Source organism: Panulirus ornatus, chromosome 32, assembly GCF_036320965.1.
Source record: "Panulirus ornatus isolate Po-2019 chromosome 32, ASM3632096v1, whole genome shotgun sequence".
In the NCBI taxonomy this organism is placed as follows: Eukaryota; Metazoa; Arthropoda; class Malacostraca; order Decapoda; family Palinuridae; genus Panulirus; species Panulirus ornatus.
Genome location: NC_092255.1, coordinates 12,216,243 through 12,238,056, shown reverse-complemented (window position 1 = coordinate 12,238,056; position 21,814 = coordinate 12,216,243). Strand labels below are relative to the sequence as shown.

Genomic DNA, 21,814 nt, shown 5'->3' with positions numbered 1-21,814 from the left:
CAATTGACTTTTTTTTTTTTTTCTCAACAAACTTATACCTCTGTAATTTGAGCACTCACTTCTATCCCCTTTGCCTTTGTACAATGGCACTATGCAAACATTCCGCCAATTCTCAAGCACCTCACCATGAGTCATACATACATTAAATAACCTTACCAACCAGTCAACAATAGAGTCACCTACCTTTTTAATAAATTCCACTGCAATACCATTAAAACCTGCTGCCATGCTGGCTTTCATCTTCCGCAAAACTTTTACTATCTCTTCTCTGTTTACCATATCATTCTCCCTAACCTTCTCACTTTGCACACCTTCTTGACCAAAACACCCTATATCTGCCACTCTATCATCAAACACATTCAAAAAACCTTCAAAATATTCACTCCATCTCCTTCTCACATCACCACTTCTTGTTATCACCTGCCCATTAGCCCCCTTCACTGACGTTCCCATTTGTTCCCCTGTCTTATGAAGTATATATTTACCTCTTTCCAAAATATTTTTTTGTTCTCCCTAAATTTCAATGATACTCTCTCACTCCAACTCTCATTTGCCCTCTTTTTCACCTCCTGCACCTTTCTCTTCACCTTCTGCCTCTTTCTTTTATACATCTCCTGCTCATTTGCATTTTTTCCCTGCAAAAATCGTCCAAATGCCTCTCTCTTCTCTTTCACTAATAACCTTACTTCTTCATCCCACCACTCACTATTCTTTCTAATCTGCCCACCTCCCAAGCTTCTCATACCATGAGCATCTTTTGCGCAAGTCATCATTGCTTCCCTAAATACATTCCATTCCTCCCCCACTCCCCTTACCTCCTTTCTTCTCACCTTTTTCCATTCCGTACTCAGTCTCTCCTGGTACTTCCTCACACAAGTCTCCTTCACAAGCTCACTTACTCTCACCACTCTCTTCACCCAAACATTCTCTCTTCTTTTCTGAAAACCCCTACAAATCGTCACCTTTACCTCTACAATATAATGATCAGACATCCCTCCAGTTTCACCTCTCAGCACATTAACATCCAAAAGTCTCTCTTTCGCGCGCCTATCAATTAACATGTAATCCAGTAATGCTCCCTGGCTATCTCTCCTACTTACATACATTATTTTTATTATTATACTTTGTCGCTGTCTCCCGCGTTTGCGAGGTAGCGCAAGGAAACAGACGAAAGAAATGGCCCAACCCCCCCTCAATACACATGTATATAAATACGTCCACACACGCAAATATACATACCTACACAGCTTTCCATGGTTTACCCCAGACACTTCACATGCCTTGATTCAATCCACTGACAGCACGTCAACCCCGGTATACCACATCGCTCCAATTCACTCTATTCCTTGCCCTCCTTTCACCCTCCTGCATGTTCAGGCCCCGATCACACAAAATCTTTTTCACTCCATCTTTCCACCTCCAATTTGGTCTCCCTCTTCTCCTTGTTCCCTCCACCTCCGACACATATATCCTCTTGGTCAATCTTTCCTCACTCATCCTCTCCATGTGCCCAAACCACTTCAAAACACCCTCTTCTGCTCTCTCAACCACGCTCTCTTTATTTCCACACATCTCTCTTACCCTTACGTTACTCACTCGATCAAACCACCTCACACAACACATTGTCCTCAAACATCTCATTTCCAGCACATCCATCCTCCTGCGCACAACTCTATCCATAGCCCATGCCTCGCAACCATACAACATTGTTGGAACCACTATTCCTTCAAACATACCCATTTTTGCTTTCCGAGATAATGTTCTCGACTTCCACACATTCTTCAAGGCCCCCAGGATTTTCTCCCCCTCCCCCACCCTATGATCCACTTCCGCTTCCATGGTTCCATCCACTGCCAGATCCACTCCCAGATATCTAAAACACTTCACTTCCTCCAGTTTTTCTCCATTCAAACTCACCTCCCAATTGACTTTTTTTTTTTTTTTTTCTCACTTCCTCCAGTTTTTCTCCATTCAAACTCACCTCCCAATTGACTTTTTTTTTTTTTTCTCAACAAACTTATACCTCTGTAATTTGAGCACTCACTTCTATCCCCTTTGCCTTTGTACAATGGCACTATGCAAACATTCCGCCAATTCTCAAGCACCTCACCATGAGTCATACATACATTAAATAACCTTACCAACCAGTCAACAATAGAGTCACCTACCTTTTTAATAAATTCCACTGCAATACCATTAAAACCTGCTGCCATGCTGGCTTTCATCTTCCGCAAAACTTTTACTATCTCTTCTCTGTTTACCATATCATTCTCCCTAACCTTCTCACTTTGCACACCTTCTTGACCAAAACACCCTATATCTGCCACTCTATCATCAAACACATTCAAAAAACCTTCAAAATATTCACTCCATCTCCTTCTCACATCACCACTTCTTGTTATCACCTGCCCATTAGCCCCCTTCACTGACGTTCCCATTTGTTCCCCTGTCTTATGAAGTATATATTTACCTCTTTCCAAAATATTTTTTTGTTCTCCCTAAATTTCAATGATACTCTCTCACTCCAACTCTCATTTGCCCTCTTTTTCACCTCCTGCACCTTTCTCTTCACCTTCTGCCTCTTTCTTTTATACATCTCCTGCTCATTTGCATTTTTTCCCTGCAAAAATCGTCCAAATGCCTCTCTCTTCTCTTTCACTAATAACCTTACTTCTTCATCCCACCACTCACTATTCTTTCTAATCTGCCCACCTCCCAAGCTTCTCATACCATGAGCATCTTTTGCGCAAGTCATCATTGCTTCCCTAAATACATTCCATTCCTCCCCCACTCCCCTTACCTCCTTTCTTCTCACCTTTTTCCATTCCGTACTCAGTCTCTCCTGGTACTTCCTCACACAAGTCTCCTTCACAAGCTCACTTACTCTCACCACTCTCTTCACCCAAACATTCTCTCTTCTTTTCTGAAAACCCCTACAAATCGTCACCTTTACCTCTACAATATAATGATCAGACATCCCTCCAGTTTCACCTCTCAGCACATTAACATCCAAAAGTCTCTCTTTCGCGCGCCTATCAATTAACATGTAATCCAGTAATGCTCCCTGGCTATCTCTCCTACTTACATACATTATTTTTATTATTATACTTTGTCGCTGTCTCCCGCGTTTGCGAGGTAGCGCAAGGAAACAGACGAAAGAAATGGCCCAACCCCCCCCTCAATACACATGTATATAAATACGTCCACACACGCAAATATACATACCTACACAGCTTTCCATGGTTTACCCCAGACACTTCACATGCCTTGATTCAATCCACTGACAGCACGTCAACCCCGGTATACCACATCGCTCCAATTCACTCTATTCCTTGCCCTCCTTTCACCCTCCTGCATGTTCAGGCCCCGATCACACAAAATCTTTTTCACTCCATCTTTCCACCTCCAATTTGGTCTCCCTCTTCTCCTTGTTCCCTCCACCTCCGACACATATATCCTCTTGGTCAATCTTTCCTCACTCATCCTCTCCATGTGCCCAAACCACTTCAAAACACCCTCTTCTGCTCTCTCAACCACGCTCTCTTTATTTCCACACATCTCTCTTACCCTTACGTTACTCACTCGATCAAACCACCTCACACAACACATTGTCCTCAAACATCTCATTTCCAGCACATCCATCCTCCTGCGCACAACTCTATCCATAGCCCATGCCTCGCAACCATACAACATTGTTGGAACCACTATTCCTTCAAACATACCCATTTTTGCTTTCCGAGATAATGTTCTCGACTTCCACACATTCTTCAAGGCCCCCAGGATTTTCTCCCCCTCCCCCACCCTATGATCCACTTCCGCTTCCATGGTTCCATCCACTGCCAGATCCACTCCCAGATATCTAAAACACTTCACTTCCTCCAGTTTTTCTCCATTCAAACTCACCTCCCAATTGACTTTTTTTTTTTTTTTTTCTCACTTCCTCCAGTTTTTCTCCATTCAAACTCACCTCCCAATTGACTTTTTTTTTTTTTTTCTCAACAAACTTATACCTCTGTAATTTGAGCACTCACTTCTATCCCCTTTGCCTTTGTACAATGGCACTATGCAAACATTCCGCCAATTCTCAAGCACCTCACCATGAGTCATACATACATTAAATAACCTTACCAACCAGTCAACAATAGAGTCACCTACCTTTTTAATAAATTCCACTGCAATACCATTAAAACCTGCTGCCATGCTGGCTTTCATCTTCCGCAAAACTTTTACTATCTCTTCTCTGTTTACCATATCATTCTCCCTAACCTTCTCACTTTGCACACCTTCTTGACCAAAACACCCTATATCTGCCACTCTATCATCAAACACATTCAAAAAACCTTCAAAATATTCACTCCATCTCCTTCTCACATCACCACTTCTTGTTATCACCTGCCCATTAGCCCCCTTCACTGACGTTCCCATTTGTTCCCCTGTCTTATGAAGTATATATTTACCTCTTTCCAAAATATTTTTTTGTTCTCCCTAAATTTCAATGATACTCTCTCACTCCAACTCTCATTTGCCCTCTTTTTCACCTCCTGCACCTTTCTCTTCACCTTCTGCCTCTTTCTTTTATACATCTCCTGCTCATTTGCATTTTTTCCCTGCAAAAATCGTCCAAATGCCTCTCTCTTCTCTTTCACTAATAACCTTACTTCTTCATCCCACCACTCACTATTCTTTCTAATCTGCCCACCTCCCAAGCTTCTCATACCATGAGCATCTTTTGCGCAAGTCATCATTGCTTCCCTAAATACATTCCATTCCTCCCCCACTCCCCTTACCTCCTTTCTTCTCACCTTTTTCCATTCCGTACTCAGTCTCTCCTGGTACTTCCTCACACAAGTCTCCTTCACAAGCTCACTTACTCTCACCACTCTCTTCACCCAAACATTCTCTCTTCTTTTCTGAAAACCCCTACAAATCGTCACCTTTACCTCTAAAATATAATGATCAGACATCCCTCCAGTTTCACCTCTCAGCACATTAACATCCAAAAGTCTCTCTTTCGCGCGCCTATCAATTAACATGTAATCCAGTAATGCTCCCTGGCTATCTCTCCTACTTACATACATTATTTTTATTATTATACTTTGTCGCTGTCTCCCGCGTTTGCGAGGTAGCGCAAGGAAACAGACGAAAGAAATGGCCCAACCCCCCCCCATACACATGTATATACATACGTCCACACACGCAAATATACATACCTACACAGCTTTCCATGGTTTACCCCAGACGCTTCACATGCCCTGCTTCAATCCACTGACAGCACGTCAACCCCGGTATACCACATCGATCCAATTCACTCTATTCCTTGCCCTCCTTTCACCCTCCTGCATGTTCAGGCCCCGATCACACAAAATCTTTTTCACTCCATCTTTCCACCTCCAATTTGGTCTCCCTCTTCTCCTTGTTCCCTCCACCTCCGACACATATATCCTCTTGGTCAATCTTTCCTCACTCATCCTCTCCATGTGCCCAAACCACTTCAAAACACCCTCTTCTGCTCTCTCAACCACGCTCTTTTTATTTCCACACATCTCTCTTACCCTTACGTTACTCACTCGATCAAACCACCTCACACCACACATTGTCCTCAAACATCTCATTTCCAGCACATCCATCCTCCTGCGCACAACTTTATCCATAGCCCGCGCCTCGCAACCATACAACATTGCTGGAACCACTATTCCTTCAAACATACCCATTTTTGCTTTCCAAGATAATGTTCTCGACTTCCACACATTCTTCAAGGCCCCCAGGATTTTCGCCCCCTCCCCCACCCTATGATCCACTTCCGCTTCCATGGTTCCATCCGCTGCCAGATCCACTCCCAGATATCTAAAACACTTCACTTCCTCCAGCTTTTCTCCATTCAAACTCACCTCACAATTGACTTGACCCTCAACCCTACTGTACCTAATAACCTTGCTCTTATTCACATTTACTCTTAACTTTCTTCTTCCACACACTTTTCCAAACTCAGTCACCAGCTTCTGCAGTTTCTCACATGAATCAGCCACCAGCGCTGTATCATCAGCGAACAACAACTGACTCACTTCCCAAGCTCTCTCATCCCCAACAGACTTCATACTTGCCCCTCTTTCCAAAACTCTTGCATTTACCTCCCTAACAACCCCATCCATAAACAAATTAAACAACCATGGAGACATCACACACCCCTGCCGCAAACCTACATTCACTGAGAACCAATCACTTTCCTCTCTTCCTACACGTACACATGCCTTACATCCTCGATAAAAACTTTTCACTGCTTCTAACAACTTTCCTCCCACACCATATATTCTTAATACCTTCCACAGAGCATCTCTATCAACTCTATCATATGCCTTCTCCAGATCCATAAATGCTACATACAAATCCATTTGCTTTTCTAAGTATTTCTCACATACATTCTTCAAAGCAAACACCTGATCCACACATCCTCTACCACTTCTGAAACCACACTGCTCTTCCCCAATCTGATGCTCTGTACATGCCTTCACCCTCTCAATCAATACCCTCCCATATAATTTACCAGGAATACTCAACAAACTTATACCTCTCTAATTTGAGCACTCACTCTTATCCCCTTTGCCTTTGTACAATGGCACTATGCACGCATTCCGCCAATCCTCAGGCACCTCACCATGAGTCATACATACATTAAATAACCTTACCAACCAGTCAACAATACAGTCACCCCCTTTTTTAATAAATTCCACTGCAATACCATCCAAACCCGCTGCCTTGCCGGCTTTCATCTTCCGCAAAGCTTTCACTACCTCTTCTCTGTTTACCAAATCATTTTCCCTAACCCTCTCACTTTGCACACCACCTCGACCAAAACACCCTATATCTGCCACTCTATCATCAAACACATTCAACAAACCTTCAAAATACTCACTCCATCTCCTTCTCATATCACCACTACTTGTTATCACCTCCCCACTTGCGCCCTTCACCGAAGTTCCCATTTGCTCCCTTGTCTTACGCACTTTATTTACCTCCTTCCAGAACATCTTTTTATTCTCCCTAAAATTTAATGATACTCTCTCACCCCAACTCTCATTTGCCCTTTTTTTCACCTCTTGCACCTTTCTCTTGACCTCCTGTCTCTTTCTTTTATACATCTCCCACTCAATTGCATTTTTTCCCTGCAAAAATCGTCCAAATGCCTCTCTCTTCTCTTTCACTAATACTCTTACTTCTTCATCCCACCACTCACTACCCTTTCTAATCAACCCACCTCCCACTCTTCTCATGCCACAAGCATCTTTTGCGCAATCCATCACTGATTCCCTAAATACATCCAATTCCTCCCCCACTCCCCTTACTTCCATTGTTCTCACCTTTTTCCATTCTGTACTCAGTCTCTCCTGGTACTTCCTTACACAGGTCTCCTTCTCAAGCTCACTTACTCTCACCACCCTCTTCACCCCAACATTCACTCTTCTTTTCTGAAAACCCATACAAATCTTCACCCTAGCCTCCACAAGATAATGATCAGACTTACATACATATACTTATGTATATCTCTTTTTAAACCAGGTATTCCCAATCACCAGTCCTTTTTCAGCACATAAATCTACAAGCTCTTCACCATTTCCATTTACAACACTGAACACCCCATGTACAAAAATCATTCACTCAACTGCCACATTACTCATCTTTGCATTCAAATCACCCATCACTATAACCTGGTCTCGTGCATCAAAACTTCTAACACACTCACTCAGCTGCTCCCAAAACACTTGCCTCTCATGATCTTTCCTCTCATGCCCAGGTGCATATGCACCAATAATCACCCATCTCTCTCCATCCACCTTCAGTTTTACCCATATCAATCTAGAGTTTACTTTCTTACACTCTATCACACACTCCTACCACTCATGTTTCAGGAGAAGTGCTACTCCTTCCTTTGCTCTTCTCCTCTCACTAACCCCTGACTTTACTCCCAAGACATTCCCAAACCACTCTTCCCCTTTACCCTTGAGCTTCGTTTCACTCAGAGCCAAAACACCCACGTTCCTTTCCAAAAACATACTACCTATCACTCCTTTTTTCTCATCTTGGTTACATCCACACACATTTAGACACCCCAATATGAGCCTTGGAGGAGGATGAGCACTCCCCGCATGACTCCTTCTTCTGTTTCCCCTTTCAGAAAGTTAAAATACAAGGAGGGGAGGGTTTCTAGCAACCCCGCTCCCGTTCCCTTTATTCGATTGTTTGAGAGTATGTGGTGTGAGGTGGTTTGATCGAGTAAGTAATGAAAGTCGAGTAAGTAATGAAAGGGTAAGAGAGATGTGTGGTAATAAAAAGTGTGTGGTTGAGAGAGCAGAAGAGGGGGTTTTGAAATGGTTTGGTCACATGGAGAGAATAAGTGAGGAAAGATTGACAAAGAGGATATATGTGTCAGAGTGGAGGGAACGAGAAGTGGGAGACCAAATTAGAGGTGGAAAGGAGTGAAAAAGATTTTGAGTGATCGGGGCCTGAACATGCAGGAGAGTGAAAGGCATGCAAGGGATAGAGTGAACTGGAATGATGTGGTATACCAGGGTTGACGTGCTGCCAATGGATTGAACCAGGGCACGTGAAGCGTCTGGGGAAAACCATAGAAAATTTTGTGGGGCCTGGATGTGGAAAGGGAGCTGTGGTTTTGGTGCATTATACATGACAGCTAGAGACTGAGAGTGAACGAATGTGGCCTTTGTTCTCTTTTCCGAGTGCTACCTCCTGCACATGCGGGGTGAGGGGGTTGTCATTTCTTGTGTGGCGGGGTGGCGACGGGAATAAATAAGGGCAGACAATATGAATTATGTACTTACTCAATCAAACCACCTCACACCACATATTGTCATCAAACATCTCATTTCCAGCACACCCACCCTCCTCTGCACAACTCTATCTATAGCCCATGCCTCGCAACCATATAACATTGTTGGAACCACTATTCCTTCAAACATACCCATTTTTGCTTTCCAAGATAACGTTCTAGACTTACACACATTCTTCAATGCTCCCAGAACTTTCACCCCCTCCCCCACCCTATGATTCACTTCCACTTCCATGGTTCCATCCGCTGCCAAATCCACTCTAAGACACTTCACTTCCTCCAGTTTTTCTCCATTCAAACTTACCTTTACCCCAGTTGACTTGTCCCTCAACCCTAATGTACCTAATAACCTTGCTCTTATCAAAATTTACTCTCACCTTTCTTGTTTCACGCAATTTACCAAACTCAGTCACCAACTTCTGCAGTTTCTCACCTGAATCAGCCACCAGTGCTGTATCATCAGCGAACAACAACTGACTCACTTCCCAAGCTCTCTCATCCACAACAGACTTCATACTTGCCCCTCTTTCCAAAACTCTTGCATTCACCTCCCTAAGAACCCCATCCACAAACAAATTAAATAACCATGGAGACATCACGCACCCCTGCCGCAAACCAACATTCACTGAGAACCAATCACTTTCCTCTCCCTACATGTACACATGCTTTACATCCTCGATAAAAACTTTTCACTGCTTCTAACAACTTGCCTCCCACACCATATATTCTTAATACATTCCACAGAGTATCTCTATCAACTCTATCATATGCCTTCTCCAGATCTATTAATGCCACATATAAATCCATTTCCTTTTCTAAGTATTTCTCACATACATTCTTCAAAGCAAACACCTGATCCACACTTCCTCCATGAGTCATACATACATTAAATATCGTTACCAACCAGTCAACAATACAGTCACCTCCTTTTTTAATAAATTCCACTGCAATACCATCCAAACCCGCTGCCTTGCCAGCTTTCATCTTAAAGAAAGCTTTTACTACCTCTTCTCTGTTTACCAAATCATTCTCCCTAACCCTCTCACTTTGCACACCACCTTGACCAACACACCCTATATCTGCCACTCTATCATCAAACACATTCAACAAACCTTCAAAATACCCACTCCATCTCCTTCTCACATCACCACTACCTGTTATCACCTCCCCATTAGCTCACTTCACAGATGTTCCCATTTGTTCCCTTGTCTTACACACTTTATTTACCTCCTTCCAAAACATCTTTTTATTCTCCCTAAAATTTAATGATACTCTCTCACTCCAACTCTCATTTGCCCTCTTTTTCACCTCTTGCATCTTTCTCTTGACCTCCTGCCGATTTCTTTTACACATCTCCCACTCATTTGCATTATTTCCCTGCAAAAATCATCCAAAAGCCTCTCTCTTCTCTTTCACTAATTATCTTAATTCTTCATACCACCACTCGCTACCCTTTCTAATCTGCACACCTCTCACACTTCTCATGCCACAAGCATCTTTTGCGCAAGCCATCACTATTTCCCTAAATACATCCCATTCCTCCCCCACTCCCCTTACCTCCTTTCTTCTCACCTTTTTCCATTCTGTACTCAGTCTCTCCTGGTACTTCCTCACACAAGTCTCCTTTCCAAGCTCACTTACTCTCCCCATTCTCCTCACTCCAGCATTCTCTCTTGTTTTCTGAAAACCTCTACAAATCTTCACCTTCGCCTCCACAAGATAATGATCAGACATCCTTACAGTTGCACCTCTCAGCACATTAACATCAAAAAGTCTCTCTTTTGCATGCCTATCAATTAACAAATAGTCCAATAATGCTCTCTGGCCATCTTTCTTACTTACATATGTATACTTAAGTATATCTCTCTTTTTAAACCAGGTATTCCCAATCACCAGTCCTTTTTCAGCACATAAATCTACAAGCACTTCACCATTTCCATTTCAACACCGAGCACTCCATGTACACCAATTATTCCCTCAACTGCCACATTACTCACCTTTGCATTCAAATCACCCATCACTATAACCTGGTCTTGTGCATCAAAACTACTAACACATTCACTCAGCTGCTCCCAAAACACTTGCCTCTCATGATCTTTCTTCTCCTGCCCAGGTGCATATGTACCAATAATCACCCATCTCTCTTCATCCACTTTCAGTTTTACCCATATGAATCTACTAGAGTTTACTTTCTTACACTCTATCACATACTCCCACCAATCCTGCTTCAGGAGCAGTGCTACTCCTTCCCTTGCTCGTCCTCTCACTAACCCCTGACTTTACTCCCCAGACATTCCCAAACCACTCTTCCCCTTTACCCTTGAGCTTCGTTTCACTCAGAGCCAAAATATCCTGGTTCTTTTCCTCGAACAATTACCTATCTCTCCTTTTCCCTCATCTTTGTTACATGCACACACATTTAGACACCCCAATCTGAGGCTTGGAGGAGGATAAGCACTCCCCGCATGACTCCTTCTGTTTCCCCTTTCAGAAAGTTAAAATACAAAGAGGGGAGGGTTTCTAGCCCCCCACTCCCGTCCCATTAGTCACCTTCTACGACCAGGGGATAGGGGAGAAAGAATACTTCCCACGTATTCCCTGCGTGTTATACGGTTGCAAGGCATGGGCTATACAATGAGTTGTGCGAAGGAAGGTGGATGTGCTGGAAATGAGATTTTTGAGGACAATATGTGGTGTGCGATGATCTGATAGAGTAAGTAATGAAAGGGTAAGAAAGATGTGTGGTAATAAAAAGAGTGTGGTTGAGAGAGCAGAAGAGGTTGTTTTGAAATGGTTTGGTATATGGAGAGAATGAGTGAGGAAAGATTGACAATGAGGATTTATGTGTCAGAGGTGGAGGGAATGAGGAAAGGTGGGAGACCAAATTGGAGGTGGAAAGATGGAGTGAAAAAGATTTTGAGTGATCGGGGCCTGAACATGCAGGAGGGTGAAAGGCATGTAAGGAATAGAGTGAATTGGAATGATGTGGTGTACCGGGGTCGACGTGCTGTTAATGGATTGAACTAGGGCATGTGAAGCGTCTGGGGTAAACCGTGGAAAGTTTTGTGGGGCCTGGATGTGCAAAGGGAGCTGTGGTTTCGGTGCATTATACATGACAGCTAGAGACTGAGTGTGAACGAATGTGGGCTTTGTTGTCTTTCCTTACCGTTACCTCGTGCACAATTGGGGGGAGGATGTTGTCATTTCATGTGTGGTGGGGTGGCGACGGGAATAAGGAAAGACAGTATGAATTATGTACATGTGTATATATGTATATGTCTGTGTGTGTATATATATATGTATACATTGAGATGTATAGGTACGCATGTGTGCGTGTATGTATATACATGAGCATGTGGGTGTGTTGGGCCATTCTTTCCTGTGTTTCCTTGTGCTACCTCGCTCACGCAGGAGACCGACAAAGTATAATAAATATAATAAAATAATATTGATATTTATAAGGGTTAGGGAAAAAGAATACTTCCCACGCATTCCTCATGTGTCGTACAAGGCGACTAAAGGGGACAGGAGTGGAGGGCTAGAAACCCTCCCCTCATTGTATTTTAACTTTCTAAAAGGGGAAACAGAAGAAGGAGTCACGCGGGGAGTGCTCATCCTCCTCCAAGCCTCAGATTGGGGTGTCTAAATGTGTGTGCATGTAACCAAGATGAGAAAAAAGGAGAGATAGGTAGTTTCTTTGAGGAAAGGAACCTGAATGATTTGGCTCTGAGTGAAACGAAGCTCAAGGGTAAAGGGGAAGAGTGGTTTGGGAATGTCTTGGGAGTAAAGTCAGGGGTTAGTGAGAGGACAAGAGCAAGGGAAGGAGTAGCACTACTCCTGAAACAGGAGTGGTGGGAGTACATGATAGAGTGTAAGAAAGTAAACTCTAGATTGACATGGGTAAAACTGAAAGTTGATGGAGAGAGATGGGTGATTATTGGTGCATATGCACCTTGGCATGAGAAGAAAGATCATGACAGGCAAGTGTTTTGAGAGCAGCTGAATGAGTGTGTTAATGGTTTTGATGCACGAGACCAGGTTATAGTGATGGGTGATTTGAATGCAAAGGTGAGTAATGTGGCAGTTGAGGGAATAATTGGTATACATGGAGTGTTCAGTGTTGTAAATGGAAATGGTGAAGAGCTTGTAGATTTATGTGCTGAAAAAGGACTGGTCATTGGGAATACCTGCTTTAAAAGGGAAGATATACATAAGTATACATATTTAAGTAGGAGAAATGGCCAGAGAGTGTTATTGGATTACATGTTAATTGATAGGTGCGCGAAAGAGAGACTTTTAGATGTTAATGTGCTGAGAGGTGCAACTGGAGGGATGTCTGATCATTATCTTGTAGAGACGAAGGTGAAGATTTGTAGAGGTTTTCAGAAAACAAGAGAGAATGTTGGGGTGAAGAGAGTGGTGAGAGTAAGTGAGCTTGAGAAGGAGACTTGTGTGAGGAAGTACCATGAGAGACTGAGTACAGAATGGAAAAAGGTGAGAACAAAGGAGGTAAGGGGAGTGGGGGAGGAATGGGATGTATTTAGGGAAACAGTGACGGCTTGCGCAAAAGATGCTTGTGGCATGAGAAGCGTGGGAGGTTGGCAGATTAGAAAGGGTAGTGAGTGGTGGGATGAAGAAGTAAGATTATCAGTGAAAGAGAAGAGAGAGGCATTTGGACGATTTTTGCTGGGAAATAATGCAAATGAGTGGGAGATGTGTAAAAGAAAGAGGCAGGAGGTCAAGAGAAAGGTGCAAGAGGTTATAAAGAGGGTAAATGAGAGTTGGGGTGAGAGAGTATCATTCAATTTTAGGAGAATAAAAAGATGTTTTGGAAGGAGGTAAATAAAGTGCGTAAGAAAAGGGAACAAATGGGAACTTCAGTAAATGGGGCTAATGGGGAGGTGATAACAAGTAGTGGTGATGTGAGAAGGAGATGGAGTGAGTATTTTGAAGGTTTGTTGAATGTGTTTGATGATAGAGTGGCAAATATAGGGTGTTTTGGTCGAGGTGGTGTGCAAAGTGAGAGGGTTAGGGAAAATGATTTGGTAAACAGAGAAGAGGTAGTAAAAGCTGTGCAGAAGATGAAAGCCGGCAAGGCAGCGGGTTTGGATGGTTTTGCAGTGGAATTTATTAAATAAGGGGGTGACTGTATTGTTGACTCGTATTTAAAGTATGTATGATTCATGGTGAGGTGCCTGAGGATTGGCAGAATGCTTGCATAGTGCCATTGTATAAAGGGAAAGGGGATAAAAGTGAGTGCTCAAATTACAGAGGTATAAGTTTGTTGAGTATTCCTGGTAAATTATATGGGAGGGTATTGATTGAGAGGGTGAAGGCATGTACAGAGCATCAGATTGGGGAAGAGCACTGTGGCTTCAGAAGTGGTAGAGGATTTGTGGATCAGGTATTTGCTTTGAAGAATGTATGCGAGAAATACTTAGAAAAGCAAATGGATTTGTATTGTATGTAGCATTTAGGGATCTGGAGAAGGCATATGATGGAGTTAATAGAGATGCTCTGTGGAAGGTATTAAGAATATATGGTGTGGGAGGCAAGTTGTTAGAAGCAGTGAAAAGTTTTTATCGAGGATGTAAGGCATGTGTACGTGTAGGAAGAGCGGAAAGTGGTTGGTTCTCACTGAATGTAGGTTTGCGGCAGGGGTGTGTGATGTCTCCATGGTTGTTTAATTTGTTTATGGATGGGGTTGTTAGGGAGGTGAATGCAAGAGTTTTGGAAAGAGGGGCAAGTATGCAGTCTGTTGTGGATGAGAGAGCTTGGGAAGTGAGTAAGTTGTTGTTCGCTGATGATACAGCGCTGGTGGCTGATTCATGTGAGAAACTACAGAAGCTGGTGACTGAGTTTGGTAAAGTGTGTGAAAGAAGAAAGTTGAGAGTAAATGTGAATAAGAGCAAGGTTATCATGTACAGTAGGGATGAGGGTCAAGTCAATTGGGGAGGTAAGTTTGAATGGAGAAAAAACTGGAGGAAGTGAAGTGTTTTAGATATTTGGGAGTGGATTTGGCAGCGGATGGAACCATGGAAGCGGAAGTGAATCATCGGGTGGGGGAGGGGGCAAAAATTCTGGGAGCCTTGAAGAATAAGTGGAAGTCAAGAAAATTATCTCGGAAAGAAAAAATGGGTATGTTTGAAGGAATGATGGTTCCAACAATGTTGTATGGTTGCAAGGCGTGGGCTATAGATAGAGTTGTGCGCAGGAGGGTGGATGTGCTGGAAATGAGATGTTTGAGGACAATATGTTATGTGAGGTGGTTTGATCGAGTAAGTAATAATAGGGTAAGAGAGATGTATGGTAATAAAAAGAGTGTGGTTGAGAGAGCAGAAGAGGGTGTTTTGAAATGGTTTGGTCACATGGAGAGAATGAGTGAGGAAAAATTGACCAAGAGGATATATGCGTCAGAGGTGGAGGGAACGAGGAGAAGTGGGAGACCAAATTGGAGGTGGAAAGATGGAGTGAAAAAGATTTTGAGTGATCGGGGCCTGAACATGCAGGAGGGTGAAAGGTGTGCAAGGAATAGAGTGAATTAGAACGATGTGGTATACCGGGGTCAACGTGCTGTCAATGGATTGAACCAGGGCATGTGAAGCATCTGGGGTAAACCATGGAAAGTTCTGTGGGGCCTGGATGTGGAATGGGAGATGTGGTTTCGGTGCAATATTACATGACAGCTAGAGACTGAGTGCGAACGAATGGGGCCTTTGTTGTCTTTTCCTAGCGCTACCTCGCGCACATGAGGGGGAGGGGGTTGTTATTTCATCTGTGGCGAGGTGGTGATGGGAATGAATAAAGGCAGACAGTATGAATTATGTACATGTGTATATATGTATGTGCCTGTGTGTGTATATATATATGTATACGTTGAGATGTATAGGTATGTATATTTGCGTGTGTGGACATGTATGTATATACATGTGTATGTGGGTGGGTTGGGCTATTCTTTCATCTGTTTCCTTGCGCTATCTCGCTAACGTGGGAGACAGTGACAAAGCAAAATAAATAAATAAATAAATATTTATCTATTTGTTGACTGTACTTTGTTGCTGTGTCCCTCGTTCGAGAGGTAGCGCAAGGAAACAGCCAAAAAAATGGCCCAACCCACCTACACACACATGTATGTACATACACATTCACACACACACACCTATACATATCTATACATTTCAACATATTTTTTTTTTTTTTATACTTTGTCGCTGTCTCCCGCGTTTGCGAGGTAGCGCAAGGAAACAGACGAAAGAAATGGCCCCCCCCCCATACACATGTATATACATACGTCCACACACGCAAATATACATACCTACACAGCTTTCCATGGTTTACCCCAGACACTTCACATGCCTTGATTCAATCCACTGACAGCACGTCAGCCCCGGTATACCACATCGCTCCAATTCACTCTATTCCTTGCCCTCCTTTCACCCTCCTGCATGTTCAGGCCCCGATCACACAAAATCTTTTTCACTCCATCTTTCCACCTCCAATTTGGTCTCCCTCTTCTCCTTGTTCCCTCCACCTCCGACACATATATCCTCTTGGTCAATCTTTCCTCACTCATCCTCTCCATGTGCCCAAACCACTTCAAAACACCCTCTTCTGCTCTCTCAACCACGCTCTTTTTATTTCCACACATCTCTCTTACCCTTACGTTACTCACTCGATCAAACCACCTCACACCACACATTGTCCTCAAACATCTCATTTCCAGCACATCCATCCTCCTGCGCACAACTCTATCCATAGCCCACGCCTCGCAACCATACAACATTGTTGGAACCACTATTCCTTCAAACATACCCATTTTTGCTTTCCGAGATAATGTTCTCGACTTCCACACATTTTTCAAGGCCCCCAGAATTTTCGCCCCCTCCCCCACCCTATGATCCACTTCCGCTTCCATGGTTCCATCCGCTGCCAGATCCACTCCCAGATATCTAAAACACTTCACTTCCTCCAGTTTTTCTCCATTCAAACTCACCTCCCAATTGACTTGACCCTCAACCCTACTGTACCTAATAACCTTGCTCTTATTCACATTTACTCTTAACTTTCTTCTTCCACACACTTTACCAAACTCAGTCACCAGCTTCTGCAGTTTCTCACATGAATCAGCCACCAGCGCTGTGTCATCAGCGAACAACAACTGACTCACTTCCCAAGCTCTCTCATCCCCAACAGACTTCATACTTGCCCCTCTTTCCAAAACTCTTGCATTTACCTCCCTAACAACCCCATCCATAAACAAATTAAACAACCATGGAGACATCACACACCCCTGCCGCAAACATATACATATATACATACACAGACATATACGTATATACACATGTACATAATTCATACTTGCTACCTTTATTCATTCCCGTCGCCACCCCTCCACACATGAAATGACAACCCCCTCCCCTTGCATGCGGGCGAGGTAGCTCTAGGAAAAGACAACAAAGGCCACATTCGTTCACACTCAGCCTCAAGCTGTCATGTATAATGCACCGAAACCACAGCTCCCTTTCCACATCCAAGCCCCACAAAACTTTCCATGGTTTACCCCAGACACTTTACATAACCTGGTTCAATCCGTTGAGAGCATGTCGACCCAGGTATACCACATCATTCCAATTCACTCTATTCCTTGCACGCCTTTCACCCTCCTGCACGTTCAGGCCTCGATCACTCAAAATCTTTTTCACTCCATCTTTCCACCTCCAATTTGGTCTCCCACTTCTCCTCGTTCCCTCCACCTCTAACACAAATATCCTATCTGTCAATCTTTCCTCACTCATTCTTTCCATGTGACCTAAGCATTTTATAACACCCTCTGCTCTCTCAACCACACTCTTCCTATTACCACACATCTCTCTTACCCTTTCATTATTCCCTTGATCAAACCACCTCACACCACATATTGTCCTCAAACATCTCATTTCCAACAAATCCACCCTCCTCCACACAACTCTATTTATAGCCCATGCCTTGCAACCACATAACATTGTTGGAACCACTATTCCTTCAAACATATCCATTTTTGCTTTCCGAGATAATGTTCTCGTCTTCCAAACATTTTTCAACGCTCCTAGAACCTTCGCCCCCCTCCCCCACCCTGTGACTCTCTTCCACTTCCTTGGTTTCAACCGCTGCCAAATCCACTCCCAAATATCTAAAACACTTCACTTCCCCCAGTTTTTCTCCATTCAAACTCACCTCCCAATTGACTTCTCCCTAAACCCTACTGTACCTAATAACCTTACTCTTATTCACATTTACTCTTAGCTTTCTTCTTTCACACACTTTACCAAACTCAGTCACAACCTTCTGCAGTTTCTGATTGGAATCAGCCACCAGCGCTGTATTATCAGCGAACAACAACTGAATCACTTCCCAAGTTCTCTCATCCACAATAGACTTGCCCCTGTGTCCAAAACTCATGCATTCACCTCCCTAACAACCCCATCCATAAACAAATCGAACAACCATGGAGACATGACGCACCCCTGCAGCAAACAGACATTCACTGAGAACCAATCGCTTTACTCTCTTCCTACTCGTACACATGCCTTACATCCTTGATAAAAACTTTTCACTGCTTCTAACAACTTTCCTCCCACACCATATATTCTGAATACCTTCCACAGAGCATCTCTCTCTCACTCTCTCTATCTCTCTCTCTCTATATACATACTATCCCTAGAGATAGGGGAGAAAGAATAGTTCCCACGTATTCCCTGCATGTCGTAGAAGGCGACTAAAAGAGAGGGAGCAGGGGGCCAAGAAAGGATATTCCCTCAAAGGCTCAGTCCTCTATCCTTAATGTTACCTCGCGAATGCGGGAAATGGTGAATTACACGGAAAAAAAATTATATATACGGATATATCCCTGGGGATAGGGGAGAAAGAATACTTCCCACGCATCCCCCGCATGTCGTACAAGGTGACTAAAGGGGATGGGAGCGGGAGGCTAGAAATCCTCCCCTCCTTGTATTTTAACAGAAAGAGAAGGAGGAGGCATGAAGGGAGTGCTCATTCTCCTTCAAGGCTCAGATTGGGGTGTCTAAATTTGGATGGATGTAACCAAGATGAGAAAAAAGGAGAGATAGGTAGTATGATCGAGGAAAGGAACCTTGATGCTTTGGCTCTGAGTGAAACAAAGCTCAAGGGTATAGGGGAGGAGTGGTTTGGGATTGTCTAGGGAGTAAAGTCATGGGTTAGTGAGAGGACAAGAGCAAAGGAAGAAGTAGCACTACTACTGAAACAGGAGTTGTGAGAGTATGTGATACAGTGCAAGAAAGTAAAACTGAAAGTGGATGGAGAGGGATGGGTGATTATTGGTGCCTATGCACCTGGTCATGAGAAGAAAGATCATGAGTGGCAAGTGTTTTGGGAGCAGCTGAGTGAGTGTGTTAGTAGCACTGATGAATGAGACAGGGTTATAGTGATGGGTGACTTGAATGCAAAGCTGAGTAATGTGGCAGTTGAGGGAATAACTGATATACATGGGGTGTTCAGTGTTGTAAATGGAAATGGTGAAGAGCTTGTAGATTTGCGTGCTAAAAAAAGGATTGTCGATTGGTAATACCTGGCTTAAAAAAAGAGATATATACATAAGTATACATATGTAAGTAGGAGCGATGGTCAGAGAGCTTTATTGGATTATGTGTTAATTGATAGGCATGTGAAAGAGAGACTTTTGGATGTTAATGTACTGAGTAGGGCAACTGGAGGGATGTCTGATAATTATCTTGTGGAGGCGAAGGTGAAGATACATACAGGTTTTCAGAAAAGAAGAATGTTGATAAGATGAAAGTGGTGAAAGTTAGTGAGCTTGGAAAGGAGACTTGTGTGACGCAGTACCAGGAGAGATTGAGTGCAGAATGGAAAAAGGTGAGAGCATGTAAGAGGAGTGGGGGAGGAATGGAATGTATTTAGGGGAGCAGTAATGGCTTGTGCAAAAGATGCCTGTGGCATGAGAAAGGTGGGAGGTGGGGAGATTAGAAAGGGTAGTGAGTGGTGGGATGAAGAAATGGGATTGTTAGCGAAAGAGAAGAGAGAGGCATTTGGACGATTTTTGCAGGGCGGTAGTTCGAATGACTGGGAGATGTATAAAAGAAAGAGGCAAGAGGTCAAGAGAAAGGTGCAAGAGGTGAAAAAGAGGGCAAATGAGAGTTGGGGTGAGAGAGTATCATTAAATTTTAGGGAGAATAAAAAGAAGTTTTGGAAGGAGGTAAATAAAGTGTGTAAGACAAGAGAACAAATAGGAACATTGGTGAAGGGGGCAAATGGGGAGGTAAAAATAAATAGTGGTGAAGTGAGAGGGAGATGGAGTGAGTATTTTGGTTTGTTGAATGTGTTTGATGATAGAGTGGCAGATGTAAGGTGTTTTGGCCAAGGTGGTGTACGGAATTAGAAGGTGAGGGAGAATGATCTGGTAAAGAGAGAAGAGGTAGTGAAAGCTTTGCGGAAGATGAAAGCCGGGAAGGTGGGAGGTTTGGATGGTAGTGCTGTGAAACTTATCAAAAAAGGGTGTGACTGTGTTGTTGACTGGTTGGTGAGGATTTTCAAAGTATGTATTGTTCATGGAGAAATGCCTGAGGATTGGCAGAATGGATGTATAGTGCTACTGTACAAAGGCAAAGGGAATAAAGGTGAGTGTTCAAATTACAGAGGTATAAGTTTGTTGAGTATTCCTGGGAAATCATATGGGAGGGTACTGACTGAGAGGGTCAAGGCATGTATAGAGCATCAGACTGAGGAAGAGCTGTATGGTTTCAGAAGTGGTAGAGGATCTTAGAAAAATATGGATTTGTATGTAGCATTTACGGATCTGGAGAAGGCACATGATTAGAGTTCACAGAGATGCTCTGTGGAAGGGACTAAGAGTATATGGTGTGGAAGGGAAGTTGCTAGAAGCAGTGAAAAGTTTTTACAAAGGATGTAAGGCATGTGTACAAGTAAGAAGGGAGGAAAGTGATTGCTTCCCAGTGAATGTCGGTTTGCGGCAAGCAGGAGAGTGTGACGTCTCCAGGGTTGTTTAATTTGTTTATGGATGGGGTTGTTAGGAAGGTGAACGCAAGAGTTTTGGAGAGAGGGGCAAGTATGCAGTCTGTTGTGGATGAGAGGGCTTGAGAAGTAAGTCAGTTGTTGTTCGCTGATCATATAGCGCTGATGGCTGATTTGGGTGAAAAACTGCAGAAGCTGGTGACTGAGTTTGGTAAAGTGTGTGAAAGAAGAAAGCTGAGAGTAAATGTGAATAAGAGCAAGGTTATTAGGTTTAGTAGGGTTGAGGGACAAGTCAATTGGGAGGTAAGTTTGAATGGAGAAAAACTGGAGGAAGTGAAGTGTTTTAGATATCTGGGAGTGCATTTAGCAACGGATGGAACCATGGAAGCGAAAGTGAGGTACAGAGTGGGGGTGGGGGCAAACATTCTGGGAGCATTGAAGAATGTGTGGAAGGCAAGAACGTTATCTCATAGAGTAAAATTGGGTGTTTGAAGGAATAGTGGTTCCAACAATATTATATGGTTGTGATGCATGGGCTATAGATAGGGTTGTGCAGATGAGGGTGGATGTGTTGGTAATGAGATGTTTGAGGACAATATATGGCGTGAAGTGGCTTGATCGAGTAAGCAATGAAAGGTTAAGAAAGATATGTGGTAATAAAAAAGAGTGTGGTTGAGAGAGCAGAAGAGGGAATATTGAAATGGTTAGGTCACATGGAGAGAATGAGTGAGGAAAGATTAACAAAGAGAATATATGTGTCAGAGGTGAAGGAAACGAGAAGTGGGAGACCAAATTGGAGGTGGAGAGATGGAGGAAAGGATTTTGAGCGATCGGGGCCTGATCATACAGGAGGGTGAAAAGTGTGCAAAAAATAGAGTGAATTGGAACGATGTGGTATACTGGGGTCGATGTGCTGTCAATGGATTGAACCAGGGCACGTGAAGCGTCTGGGGCAAAACATGGAAA

The 21,814-nt window shown here is 43.3% G+C and overlaps 1 protein-coding gene across 1 annotated transcript in view; it reads right to left on the bottom strand.

Moving 5' to 3' along the window:
• LOC139759048 (ribosome biogenesis protein bop1-A) overlaps positions 1–21,814 on the bottom strand; it is a 408,882-nt gene that overhangs the window by 174,588 nt on the left and 212,480 nt on the right. The gene's annotated exons all lie outside the window — the stretch shown is intronic.